The sequence below is a fragment of the Mustela lutreola genome, chromosome 8 (assembly GCF_030435805.1).
Source record: "Mustela lutreola isolate mMusLut2 chromosome 8, mMusLut2.pri, whole genome shotgun sequence".
In the NCBI taxonomy this organism is placed as follows: Eukaryota; Metazoa; Chordata; class Mammalia; order Carnivora; family Mustelidae; genus Mustela; species Mustela lutreola.
The window spans coordinates 95,026,499-95,038,608 of record NC_081297.1 but is presented as its reverse complement, the minus strand read 5'-3'; the positions used below and the strand labels follow the sequence as shown (position 1 = coordinate 95,038,608).

The 12,110-nt window shown below is 44.8% G+C and overlaps 1 long non-coding RNA gene across 2 annotated transcripts; it reads left to right on the top strand.

The window, feature by feature from the left end:
- The first annotated feature begins 4,332 nt into the window (after positions 1-4,332).
- LOC131839023 (uncharacterized) lies at positions 4,333-11,761 on the top strand. Of its 2 annotated transcripts, XR_009356777.1 has the most exons (4): positions 4,333-4,507; positions 5,368-5,519; positions 7,492-7,606; positions 10,904-11,761. It is a non-coding gene; the product is annotated as an uncharacterized LOC131839023 (long non-coding RNA). The 2 variants fall into 2 exon arrangements; XR_009356778.1 differs by lacking the exon at positions 5,368-5,519.
- Positions 11,762-12,110: the final 349 nt, after the last annotated feature.

Below are 12,110 nucleotides of genomic sequence, written 5' to 3'. Positions count from 1 at the left end.
TTTAATGACCATGCGGGGGAAAAAAAAATTGCTGCATTGGTGGGACTGTTTGCAAAGGCCAGCCCTGGGATCTTATCTTTGCTGAAGCATATGGCATTCCTGTCTTGACAAGTGTCCTTTTAGTGAATTGCAATAAATCTCTCCTTGTTGAGTTGACAGGAGGTTGGGATGGTGCCTTTTGCTCCTGCCAAACCCCTATTCGAGAAGGTAAACCCTGCTGTGGTCTGGAATAGGACAAAGAGGGAGCCCCAAGATCTGGAAATAATCCCGTAGCAACCAGAGACATGTTTAGAGGGGGGGAAATCATGCTGATGAAGCAAGACCACTGCAGGGGCAAAGAAGGAACATTAGGGATCCTCCGTACCCCCAATCATGACTGGCAGTAGCATTAAGTCATGAAGAGAAGGTCTTCCAATGTGTTCTTGCCTGCACAGGTAAAATTCGGCTATACCAAGCCACATCTGCAAAGAATGAGGTTTAATCCCATTTTGCATTTCCAGTGTAAGCCCAGGGCTGGAAGTGCAGGCAAGCCTGTGACCTGATTTGCCCTAGAACTTTAGCAATGAGTCACAGCCAAAGTCCTCTGGCTCCCAAATACACAGGGATAGCCACAGTATGGCTTGTTCCAGCATTTGTGGGGATGCAGTTGCCAAATTTACCCAAATTTTTGTAAACGGAGTCAGGGAGGGGTGATGATGTCTCACATCTTTCTTTTAGGTTAAAATGTCTTTTTTCCAGGCTCCCTGGTTGCAACGCAGACATTCATTCTGCCTTCCTCTTGTTATTAAAATGATACTCGTGAAACGTTGAAGAAAATACTTTTCTCGGTGCTTAAATAAAATGACATGTAGATAATAAATATAAAAGATGTGGATATTTATATACATAATGGAATACTATGCAGCCATCAAAAGAAATGAAATCTTGCCATTTGCGACGACGTGGATGGAACTAGAGGGTATCATGCTTAGCAAAATAAGTCAAGTGGAGAAAAACAACTATCATATGATCTCCCTGATATGAGGAAGTGGAGATACAACATGGGGGGGTTAAGGGGGTAGGAGAAGAATAAATGAAACAAGATGGGATTGGGAGGGAGACAAACCATAAGTGACGCTTAATCTCACAAAATAAACTGAGGGTTGCTGGGGGAGGGGGGTTGGGAGAAGGGGGTGTGGTTATGGACATTGGGGAGGGTATGGTGAGTGCTGTGAAGTGTGTAAACCTGGCGATTCACATACCTGTACCCCGGGGGTTAAAATATATGTTTATAAAAAATAAAAAAAATTTTATTTATTTATTTTTTTTTTTACAGATTTTATTTATTTCTTTGACAGAGAGAAATCACAAGTAGATGGAGAGGCAGGCAGAGAGAGAGAGAGAGAGAGGGAAGCAGGCTCCCTGCTGAGCAGAGAGCCCGATGCGGGACTCGATCCCAGGACCCTGAGATCATGACCTGAGCTGAAGGCAGCGGCTTAACCCACTGAGCCACCCAGGCGCCCCATAAATAAAAAAATTTTTAAAAAGATGTGGATATTTAATGATAATAATAATTACTAATATCGATCGAAAACTTCTTTGTTCTAAGTACAGTTTATTATCACATTTACCTTACAAAAATCTTATGCGGTGGACAGTAAGATTACCCCATATTATTAGAGAAAGTAAGGATGTGAGAGGTTGAACAGCGTATATTAGTAATAAAAAATAATAGCTCACGATATTGACAACATTATGAACAATAAGCTGAATGATTCATTCATTCATCCAGAAAATACATGTTGAATACTAACCTTGTACTAGCTACTGTCATTTGTGGGCAATGTAGACAGAGTTCTAGATCTTACAGTGCTAACAATCCAGTAAACTAGGCAGGACTATCTTATGCCAGCAGGTTATTCAATAAAAAGCTAAAATGCAGCTTTGCAAAAGACATGTATTTGTCAAAAACAAACAAACAAACAAAACCAACAGCCAAACCAATGTGGGTGTGATTTGAAAATGATCAAACTTTAGCTTAGATCATAACCACTTGGGCACAGTTATTTGTAAAGCTGTCCCAGATGTCTCAATCATGGCCAGATTCTTGTGAACAAAATGTCTAGAATGGAAGGACATGCTTAATAAGAACTTTCTGCTAACCGTTGATGTGCTGGGAAGGCATCGTCAGACACCACACAGACATGCATTGAGAAGTGACTGGTTCAACAGGCCTTTCCAGATCTTATATATATAAAAACCTCTGAAAATGAAACTTCTGGAGGGTCATTCCATTGAAACCATCACTGACCCTCCTTGTCGGCTTTCTTCCCATTAGGGGTGTGTACTCAGTTCCCTTCCAGTGGTATGGCCTCATCCTGTTGGGGGCTGGTGGGAGAGCTGCTAGGTGTGAGTACGAATAAGACCTTAGGTATCATGAAACTATTAAAATAATAACGTTTTGTGGATGATTTGTTGTCATTTTTTAAAAAGATTTTATTTATTTATTTATTTGACAGAGAGAGAGAGACACACACACACACACACACACACAGTGAGAGAGGGAAAACAAACAGGAGGAGTGGGAGAGGGAGAAGCAGGTTTCCCGAGAAGTAGGGAGCCTGATGCAGGGCTCGATCCCAGGACCCTGGGATCATGACCTGAGCTGAAGGCAGAGGCCCAGTGACTGAGCCACCCAGGAGCCCTGATTTGTTGTCATTTTTTATTTTTACTTTATTTTATTTTTTTCAAAGATTTTATTTATTTATTTGACAGAGATCACAAGTAGTCAGAGAGTCAGGCAGAGGCAGAGAGAGAGGAAGGGTAGCAGGCTCCCCGCTGAGCAGAGAGCCCGATGCGGGGTTCGATCCCAGGACCCCGAGATCATGACCTGAGCTGAAAGCAGAGGCTTAACCCACAGAGCCACCCAGGTACCCCTGCTGTCATTTTTAAAAAAGCTTTTATTATGAGAAAGAGAGCTCAAGCATGAGCAGGAGCATGAGTGGGAGGAGGGGCAGAAGGAGAGGGACAAGCAGACTCCCCACTCAGTGGGAAGCACAACACAGGGCTTGATCCCAGGACCTGGAGATCATGACCCAAGCTGAAGTCAGATGCTTAACCAACTGAGCCACCTAGGTGCCCCTTCATTGTTGTTTTCAAGACTTTAAGTATCTCCATGGGGCACCTGGGTGGCTCAGTGGGTTAAGCCTCTGCCTTAGACTCAGGTTATGATCTCAGGGTCCTGGGATGGAGCCCTACATTAGGCTCTCTGCTCAGTGGGAAGTCTGCTTCCCCCTCTCTGCCTGCCTCTCTGCCTACTTTGATCTCTCTCTCTGTCTAATAAATAAATAAAGTCTTTAAAAAAGAAAAAAAGACTTTAAGTATCTCCACACCCAGCATGGGGCTCAAACTCACAAACCCAAGACCAAGAGCCATGTGCTCCACAGACTGAGCCCACCAGGCCCCCCTGGATGATCCAGTTCTGCGTCGGGCTCCCTGCTTGGTGGGAGTCTGCTTCTCCCTCTCCTTCCTGCTCGTGCTCTCTCTCCCTATCTCTGTCTCTCTCAAATAAATAAATAAAATCTTAAAAAAAAAAGACCTCTAAAAAATCTTTTAAAAAATCTCATATAGACACACACACACACACACACACACAAAAAAAAAAAAAACAAAAAAGAAAGAGGAAAGGTTTAAAAAAATTTTTTTTTTGTGATAAGAACTTTTATTATCTGCTCTCTTAGCCACTTTCTAACATACCCTACAGCAGTGTTGGCTCTAGTTACCATGTCTTCCATTACATCCTGGCTGCTTACTTATCTTATAACTGGAAGTTGGTGCCTTTTGGTTATTTTAACCCAATCTCCCTTCTCCTGCCCTGTGTCTGGTGGTCACAAATCTGATTTTTTTTTTTGAGATTTCACATATAAGATCACACAGTATTTGTGTTTCTCTGTTTGACATATTTCACTTAGCATATGTCCTCAAGATCCACCCATGTTGTCACAAATTGACGGATTTCTTTCTTTTCTATGATCGAATAGTATTCTGTTGAATATATCCACCACATTTTCTTTGTCTATCAAGCCTGGTGGTTTTGAATGAGCTGGAGAGAAGAATGGGACCATTGTGAGAATGTTTTCAAGAACAAACGTTTGCAAGACCTTTAGTGATGAGAAGCAGTAGCAGAGAGGAAAGGCAGTTCTGTGCTGCACCTGACGCCCCACCTCTCTGGGCTCTCGGACATATTGGGCTGGCCTCAAAAACCCAAGCTCAGCCCTATGTCAGCATTGAGTCATAAATCTGTGGTGTTGACAGTGAACTTCCTGATCTCTGAACGCTTTCCTCTCCAGAGTGGCCTCCTTTCTACGGGGTGTTTTCTAAAGAGGGGAAGACCTCGGAATGGTCTGGGGTATCATTTTCCACCTCTCTTGCATGACCCACTCCGTAAGATTTCTCACGTAGTTGGTGATCCCCATTTCCCTCCCAGGACAGGACGGGAAGACATGGTCTCTTCAGTGCGCAGGAGCTGGTAAGACAGTTTTCCCCTGTGGACCACAGTCAAGTTGGACCTTGTCCTCACACTCTGGCGCTATACATAGAAAGCTGTTAGGCTTCTCCTCTCCTTGCCAGGGATGGCCAACCTGGACCCCGGGTAATAACCTGTTTCCAGAAGCTCAGTCTAGCTTACTATTTCTTTTACATATAAGCATCTAACCTCTCTACGTGACCATCGCTGCTTTGTCTTTCCTCTTCCTCATTCCCTCCCAAGCACATCACACACCCACAGACACGTAGATATTCATTCATTCAAAAAAGTATTTATGGAGTGCCCACTATATGCTGTGTATTTTTCTAGGCAATGAGAACAGGGTAGTGGATGAAATCTCCAATTAACTCTACTATCGTGGAACATGTAGTCTAGTGATGGATGGGAATGCAGGCATAAGTGAAGAAGGAAATATCTTATTTATGAGATACTGTATATTTGTTTACTATTGATACTGTAACAAATTACTTCAAACTTTGTGACTTAAAACCAAACACATTTATTTTCTTATAATCAGAAGTCTGACACTAGCCTCACTGGGCTAAAATAAAGTTGGGGGGGGGTGCCTGGGTAGCTTGGTTGGTTGGGCACCTGCCTTTGACTTGGGTCCTGATTCCAGGGTCCTGGGATCAAGCCCCATGTCTGGCTCCCTGCTTGGTGGGGAGTCTGCTTCTCCCTCTCCCTCTGCCCTGACCCTGCTCATGCTCTCTTTCTGCTCTCTCTCTCTCTCTCAAATAAGTGAACAAAAAATAAAGTAAAATAAAATGAAGTAGCTGGCAGGACTATGATCCTTTCTGGAGGCTCTAAGGGAGAATTGTGTTCCCACATTTTCTGTCTTCTAGAGGCTGCTGCCTTTTCAAAACCTGCAATGAAGAGTTGAGTCCTTCATCCATCACACCATTCTGACCTCTTCTGCCTTTTCTTCCACTTTTCTGGACCCTTGTGATTACATTGGGCCCACCTGGACAATCCAACATCATCTCCCTATTTTAAGGTCAGCTGATTAGTGACCTAAATTCCGTCCGCAACTTGATTCCCCTTTGCCAAGTAACAGAACGTGTTTATAGATTCTGGAGAACAGGAACGGGCACATCTGTGGGGGCTATTATTCTGCTTATGGTGATAAGTTCCATGGAGGAAAACAAAGCAGATCCAAGGGAGAGAGTGCAGGGGGACGAGGCTGTGAGGCCTCAATGACAAGGTGACATTTGAGTGAAGACCTATAGGTGGTGTGTGGGAGAGAGCCATGTGGGCACCCGAAGAAAGAGCATGCCAGGCTAAGGGACCAGAAAGGACCGAGCCTCTGAGACAAGCCTGCTGGATGTGATTTCAGGATGGAGAAAGCTCAGCATGGCTTAGTGGTCCAGGTGAGGACGGGCAGTGTGGGAGATGAGCTCAGAGGGCAGTGGGGCCCATGGGAGTAGGACTTTCTGGACTGTTGTGAGGATTTTGCCTTTTAGTCTGAGTGAAATGGAAATCTTTGGAAGGTGTCAAGCAGAGTCTGATCATAAGTCAGATCTGATCAGACTCGTGTTCTAAAAGGATCCCTTTGCTGTTACATGGAGAATTCCTTGCAAAGGGGTGAGAGTAGAGTGAAGACCGATTAGGAGGCAATTGCAATACTGCAGGGGAGAGATGCTGCAGCTGGCAGGAAAGAACAGGAGTGAGATTCAAGATATGTTATGAAGGTAGACCAACAGGACTTGCTGACGGATTGGTTTTGGGGATGGAAGAATGGACTTCTGGCCTGAGTGGTTGAGATGGATGATGTGGCCAATTCCTCCCCTGGGGACAGATGTGGGTGGCACGAGTTGTGAAGTGGAATAGGGAATGTTCCATTTTTAGATACATGAAGTTTGACACATGGAGACATTTAAAAGGAAAGACTAGACCATTGAAGAAATGAGTCTGGACGTTGAGGAAGTTAGAGAAGAGTTATGAATGCGAGGATTCTTAGCAAATGGGTGATATTTGGGCCATGAGAATGGGTACGATACTCTGGGAATGAGTAGACACAGACAATGTAGGGAATAGCTCCAAGAGCTCAGCCCTGGGTCTGCCAGCATTTAATCCACTGAGCCACCCAGGCGCCCCCAAGGGTCTGCCAGCATTTAGAGTGAGGAATGGGTGGGGATGAGAGGGAGCTATCTAGGAAGACAGAAGGAGTGGCCAGCAGGGCAGGGAAGAAACCAGGAGTCTGCGTGCCTTGGAAGCCAATGAAAAGGATTTCTCAAGGAGGAGGGAGCCAAAGGCTGCTGGAGAACTGAGTAAAATGAAGAATGAGAATTGGCCATTGGGTTTAGCAGCATGACCTTGACAAGAGAAATATCTGTGGAAACAATGGGGCCATGACCTTGACAAGAGAAATATCTGTGGAAACAATGGGGCCAAAAGCCTTACTGAAGTGGGTCTCCAATCAGCATGTATAGACATCTCTCTTGAAGGGTTTTGCTGTCAAGGGGAACAGACAAGTGGGCACTAGCGGAAGGGGATATGGGACCATGAGAAATATTCTGTAAGGTGAAGAGAAATCAGAGGGCCTGTGTGCGTGCTGTGAGAATGATCCTGGAGAGAGGGGGAAAAGGGAATGGTGCAGGAGAGGAAATAGAGGCTTTAGAAGATTGTTTTTGAGAAAGTAAGAGGTTGGGGGTCGCCCTTCAATTGCAGGGATACTGACCGCACACGCTCAGAACAGGAGGGAAGGTGGAATAGGCAAGTGTTAAGTTTGGCGTGAGAACCTGTGGAAGTTCTCTTCATTTTCCCCCGAAATAGGAAACAGGGTCACCGGGTGAGAATGACAATGGGAAGGGGCACTGGATGGTTGAAAGGATGTTTAGGCCAGTGGGAGAGACAGCGGACAGACACAGGAAGCGTGCTGGGCTCCCTGGGCAGTGAGCAGCGCCACTTACAGGGGTTGCTGAGGAGCATGTTTTAATTATGTCTATGTGGTCTCTTCTCTTCAACAGCTCTGCTACTTAAAGTTCCTAGATGTAAACAACAGAAGCTCTTCCAGCTAATTTAGCAGAAAAGAAATTTATTAGAGCCTATTGGGAAGCTCACAGAATCTCCAAGAAGGCGCAAGTAAGTCTTGGGGTAACGCAGTTGGGACAACACCCAAATCCCATGACGTCATCAGGTGAGCAGAAACTCCACTGCTGCTGTCACTAAGCTAGGACACCACAGATGGCAGCCTCTGGACACCAGAACCTTTGCCACTGCTGCCCCTAGAGCTGGACACCTCGGCCAATGGCCAGGATCCACTTGCTTGCATAGCTCTGTTCCGAACTGAGCCCTGACACAGGTGTCTCTGTTTGGTAGAAACTTGTGCCGCCCTAAGTGTAAGGGAGGGTGGGCAAGTAAGGTTCTGGTTTCTACTTAAGGAGAAGGAATTGTGCCAGGAAAACATTGTGAGCCATTGGACAGCTGTTGAAAAGATGCTGGACTCTCACTGAGGATGAGAAACATCCCAGATAGCGGTTGATGTTTTACTTTACCTTTAGTTATTTCAAACATTTAGACATCGAACTCATTATACTTAAATTCACATGCTTCTATTTGAAAGAGCAGCTGGAAGCTGCTGTGTGTTATTATTTCATTGTGGCAATGGTACCTGGATTGCCAAGGCATTATAAAAACACCTCCATTTCCAGCATTTTTTTTTTTTTAAATTGTGTATGCAGGGGCGCCTGGCTGGCTCAGTCAGTAGAGCATGTGGCTCTTGATCTCAGGATTATGAGTTCAAGCCCCCTGTTGGGAGCCTACTTAAAAAAAAAATTGTAAAATTGGGCATGCATTAAAAATAAAACACTTAGGTAAAAGGCATAGGAAACAAGCAGGAGACCAGGAAATGAGACATTAGCTGCTTTTCCTTTATCACCCAGCCCACAGTTTGAATGAACGGACCTTGAAACGTCAGCCTTTGTGGTTCTCTACCTGAGCATTATAACATAACATTTGAATTTCCTGCTTGTTGTTGACTTGGGGTTAATTCCATCCTTTATATACATTTATTTACATCTTAGAATATTGTCCTCTGCACTGTAATTCTCAGTCTGAGGCACCAGATTTCTTCTGGTCCCTGACAGAGCAATCTTTTTTGGGAAAGATCCGAGGAGGGTAGTAGATCAGACCAAGGGGTTCCGGTTAATGTTCAAGGGGCCAAATGCAGAGTTGGCAGAGTAGCTGGATTTACTGCCACACTGAGCGAAGCTGCTCCCGGCCACTGCTTACGGGGTGGTGTCCATCACGAGAGCGGCTGCCTGAAGTCTTATTAAATTGGATTCAGAAACTCCCGTGATCCATATAATTTGTAAATAAGTAGGCTTTGGGGATTTATTCATGTTAAGCTCACTCATAGGAGACTAATCTACAAACCAGTCTCAATTATTCATTGGGCAACTACCTGCTGAATGCTTATTCTCTCCCTGGCACTGGGCATCGCAGCAGGGCAAAGCACAGTGTGGGAGCTGCCCTTCTAGTGCACATTGTCTGCTGGGAAATCACACAAGGAGAAAGTCCTTGTGGACCATGGTGGGAGGGTTGGGAAGGGAGAAGCAGGGGAATTCAAGACAAATTTTGGTATGGAGTCTGTAGGACTTGCTGATGTGGAGCCCGGAGGAAACGAAGAATTAAGACAAGGAGGATAGAGAGGGATGATGGTGTGGAAGAGACATCCAGATGCTAATGGTTTTTGTTTTGTTTAGTTTGTTTTTGTTTTTTTAAAGGATTTTTATTTATTTATTTGACAGAGAGAGATCACAAGTAGGCAGAGAGAGAGGAGGAAGCAGGCTCTCTGCCAAGCAGAGAGCCCAATGTGGAACTCGATCCCAGGACCCTGAGATCATGACCTGAGCTTAACCCACTGAGCCACTCAGGCGCCCCAATCAATGTTTTAATGTTCATTGGGAGATAAGGCCAAGTTGAGATTCAAAACTAATTATCCACAGATGAGATGCCCTTTGGGGTATGTAGACTACCCAGGAGACAAATAATTTGGCTTCAGCTAATTGAAAAATTTAAGGGCATATTACTTATATTTCTATCTCCCTTAGCTGTGTTAAGGATCACACACACATGATACAGCATGGTGATGAGAGTGGGAGCTCTGGAGCCAGTCTGCTTGGGTTCAAGTCTCAGTTCCTACAAGAGCCATTCTCTTCTGAGCATGACCTCACTCCCTTTATCTGTCCACATATTTGTCTCTCTTCTGGGGTCTCCTAGTTATGTAAAGTTTCCAGTCCGTTTCTTCTTGCTCAAGCCGGACACTGGGAATCATCAACGTGATGACTGGCCTTCATTTTTCACATTAAATCATTCATGAGGATTTATCTAGCCTCTCCACACGCTTTGATTTTGTCCATTTCTCTCCACCCCCACTGCCCCTCTCTGGTCCAAAACACCATCATCTTTGGCTTAAACACCTGGTAACTGGTATTTCCGCATCCCTCCCCCAACCCAGTCTGTTCTCCACTGCAGCTGACTGAGTGATCTTTTCAAATACATCTCTGCCTCAATCTCTTCAAAGGCTTCCTATTGCCCTTGGAATAAAGTCTCAAATCCCAGATCCTTTACATGGCATATGGGGGTCTTAGATATTCACATCCCTATCTCTATTGCCAGCTTCATTCTTAATCACCATCTTCTAATCACTATAAGCTTCGTCTGATTTTTTCCACTGCAGGGCCTAACCTAGGAGATTCTGTCTTTAAGCCATTCCCTATTCCCCACGCAGCTGGTCAATTCCAGGTCTCAGCTTAAAAGTCACTTCCACAGGGAAAACGTCCATGATTCACAGAAAAAGGTTAAGTGATGCTCTTGCTTTTCTCCTTGGTACCATTCATCTCACTTGTGATTACTTTTCTGTGTCTATCTGTCCCTCTTGATTGTGAATATTTCTTTCTCTCTTCTTCTTCTTTCTTTCTTTTTTTTTTTTTTTTCAAAGATTTTATTTATTTATTTGAGAGAGAGAGACGGTGAGAGAGAGCATGAGAGGGGAGGTCAGAGGGAGAAGCAGACTCCCCATGGAGCTGAGACCCTGATGCAGGACTTGATCCTGGGACTCTGGGATCATGACCTGAACCAAACGCAGTGGCTTAACCAACTGAGCTACAGAGGCAACTTCTTTCTTCTTCTTTTTAGAAAATATTTATTTATTTTAGAGAGAGAGAGAAAGCGAGAGCACACATTACAGAAAAAGGGGGAGGGGCAGACGGAGAGGGAGAGGGAGAACCTCTGGTAGACTCCCCACTGAGCAGGGAGCCTGACATGGGCCTCCATCCCAGGACCCTGAGATCATGACCTGAGCCGAAATCAGGAGATGGACAGTTACCCGACTGAGTCACCCAGGCGCCCCTATGTCTTCTTATTTTTTTTAAACAGGCTCTCTCCCCTACTGGAGCACAGGTTGCATGCTTAGCTCTGGATCCTGATGTCTGGCCCAGGGTCTGACATAATGTTTGAGACTATTTGTTGAACAACAACAAAGAAGAAACAAATACAGATTCCTCTGTATTTTAAGAAGTTTTTAAAATCAAAAGCAAAAAGAAGACACCAACAGTCAACTGGGACCAGTGATCTTTCTTCCTCTAGACAGGGATTTGTTACATAACTAAATAATTTGCATGTGAACTCTCTTTCTTCTGGCCTGTTCTGTTTTTGCCCTTGTTGTAATAATCATGTGTCTCTCTTGTCTTGAACATACACATTCATAGTAGATTTTAATTCATAAGTTAAAGAGAATTTTCTGACTGATTACATTTGGCACTGGTTCCTTCTTGACGAATACAGAACACGTTCAGGACAAAAAGGGAGCTTTCTCCACGACTGGCTACAGGAAAAGCAACTTCTGGGAGGATCTTCGGCAGAAAGTAATGAACAAAGGACTATGCATCTTCTACAGAAGTCTTGCCCATAAGTTTGGGGACTCACTCCACATTTGGTCCAGGATCCACTGCTGTCCTGACTTGCTCATGCCCCAAAATGTCTCAGGGTCACTGACCCACTGAAGACTTCATCATGGTCCTTCCCTTATGTGCCAAGGGCAGGAGCCACAGTGCCTGGAGCCCACCATATTTTTAGTGGTCCACAAAAAAGGTTTCAACTTTTTTTAAAACCGAAAGGACATGGGGTGCCTGGGAGGCTCGTGGGTTAAGCCCCTGCCTTCAGCTCAGGTCATGATCCCAGGGTCCTGGGATGGAGCCCTGCATTGTGCTTTCTGCTCAGCGGGGAACCTACTCCCCCCCCCCCCCATCTCTCCCTTTGCCAGCCTCTCTGCTTACTTGTGATCTCTGTCTGTCAAATAAATAAATAAATAAAATCTAACAAAAAAAAAAAAAAAAAAAAGAAAGGGCAAACAAAAGAACTTTCACATCAAAGAAACTTTCTTTTTTTTTAAAGACTTTATTTATTTGACAGACAGAGATCACAAGCAGGCAGAGAGGCAGGCAGAGAGAGGAGGAAGCAGGCTCCCCACTGAGCAAAGAGCCCGATGCAGGGCTCGATTCCAGGACCCTGGGATCATGACCTGAGCCAAAGGCAGAGGTCCTAACCCACCGAGCCACCCAGGCACCCCAAAGGAAGTATTTTA